This window comes from Trichomycterus rosablanca, chromosome 6, assembly GCF_030014385.1.
Source record: "Trichomycterus rosablanca isolate fTriRos1 chromosome 6, fTriRos1.hap1, whole genome shotgun sequence".
Lineage (NCBI taxonomy): Eukaryota > Metazoa > Chordata > Actinopteri > Siluriformes > Trichomycteridae > Trichomycterus > Trichomycterus rosablanca.
The window spans coordinates 41,378,082-41,380,212 of NC_085993.1; the positions used below are offsets into that span (position 1 = coordinate 41,378,082).

The window sequence follows — 2,131 nt, forward strand, 5'->3', positions numbered from 1 at the left end:
CTATAATTTATTTATTACTGTGTAATAAGCACTGCTAGTTTTGTTGCAATGTTAGTGTTTGTCTAATACAAAAGGCAACTAAGGAAATCAAATGCTACATCCTACTGTAAATCAGTAAATTTACTGTATCCTTGCCATAATCAGTTCTTGAGTTTAGGTCTAGTTTTCTGCAAAATAATCAGCCTTCTATTTTTACCAAATTTGTACAGAAAGGATTTTGGTTTATGCTCTTATGTCAGATTCAACAAATGTCCCTTAAAGTTATTTGACCATATGGTTTAGTTAGCTATGTTGCTTTGAAATCTCACATATCAGATTTCACATATCAGGGCTGGAGTTTCTCTTCATTCACGTACAAATCTTTCGCCTTTTACTAAAGATTTCCGTGGAGAGGAACGCTGACAAGTTCAACTTCGTGTTCCGCTCATTGTGTAAGTCGCTTTGGATAAAAGCGTCTGCTAAATGCTGAAAATGTAAATGTAAAATGTAAATATCAAAGTGCTCATTTGTCAGTTCTGTGTTATAGCTGATACATGCTTTTAATTACCATTGAAGTCCCTTCAATGTCAAACTTCTTTTTATATGTAATCTGTATTAGTTGTATAAGTTTTTTTTATGTAATTTTTTTAAATTTAATTTACTGGTAAGATACATCAAATAATAAAATGTTTACATGCCATACAATGCCTTTATTTCTCATATATATATATATATATAAATATATATATATATATATATACGTATATATACAGTATATATTCATGTGTGCAGTACAACGAAATTCTTTCCTTGCACATCCCAGCTTGTTTGAAAGCCGGGGTCAGAGCACAGGGTCAGCCATTGCACAGCTGAAAAGGTTAAGGGCCTGGCTCAAGGACCCAACAGTGGCTGCATGGCAGAGCTGGGATTCGAACTGTCAACCTTTCAATTGATAGTCCAAAGTTCTACTCACTAGGCTACCACTGTCCCTGCATATGTTACATTTGATATAACAACAATGTGGCATATAATATATGATACACAATATATAACCACTTTCTGACCTCCAGCTTTGTAGCAACAAATTAGAGAAGTCTGTTACATGTTCCAGCGTGATTGTGTCATTGTGCACGAAGCAGGGTCAAAAAGGACATTATTTAAAGAGTAGGAATTTCAGTGACTTGCACAGAGCCCTGACCTCAAACCCACTGAAGACCTTTAATATTATGCTGATTGTGATCCAGGGCTTCCGTTACTGACCATACAAATATTCTTTTTGGTTTTGGAAGGGGATTTTCAACAACCTCATGGTTAGATGTCCTCCTATTTATGTAAATCTCTGGCAAAGGTCAATGACCAATAAACCTACTGTCGTTTTACAATACAGCTACATGGCTGCTTTCTCTGTATATTTATATTAGCTTTCTGAGAATAAATTAAAATGTTTAGCCAATCATTTAAATCTATATGCATTTATACATTTTATTTTATTAAACATGCTCATTTGTTTCAGTGAAGGAAATAGTCTTCTGGACACAGTGATCATTTCTTTTGCAAATATGTTTCATATTTGGTTGGTGCTCTTCAGCCTATTCAAATACAGTCAAATGTAACACCCGGTTTTATGAGTGGCTCATTATAGAGAATGCTGATAATGATAGCTTTTGTTTAATGACACACATAAGCAAACATTAGTTACGTTGTTTATATCTCTATGTTAACATTATTAATAGTTTTTAAATTACATGTAAATACTAATTATTGCACTGATAAATAAGGGTGTGTGTGTTTAGGGGGGTACGCACTTGCATGACTTCAACGTGACAAGATAAAGCACCAACAAGCTGTCTCTTACACAGTAAGCCCACTTTCAAATAAAAACACACTGCTTCTGAGAAATGAATACTTTTCTCAGGCAGAAATTCCTTAGGCAGCCTGCTCTATTCTGCATGAGCATAAGACGACCCTCTGTGTTGTTGCTTGACAGTAAAACAATGGGTCTTAGAGAGCAGCGTACCCAAAGCACGTTCCTGGAATGCGAGACAAGAAGAGAGTGGGTAGGTTGATTGGCACCAGACTAAGACATTAATTTTTGTCTAGCACCAGTCATTTTTCTGTCACGCATAGAAACATCTAGTCTTTTTTATCCTAA

At 35.1% G+C, this 2,131-nt stretch overlaps 1 pseudogene; it reads left to right on the forward strand.

Annotated features, from left to right (window-relative positions):
- The first annotated feature begins 328 nt into the window (after positions 1-328).
- Positions 329-455, forward strand: LOC134317401 (U5 spliceosomal RNA; annotated as a pseudogene).
- The last annotated feature ends 1,676 nt before the right edge of the window (positions 456-2,131 follow it).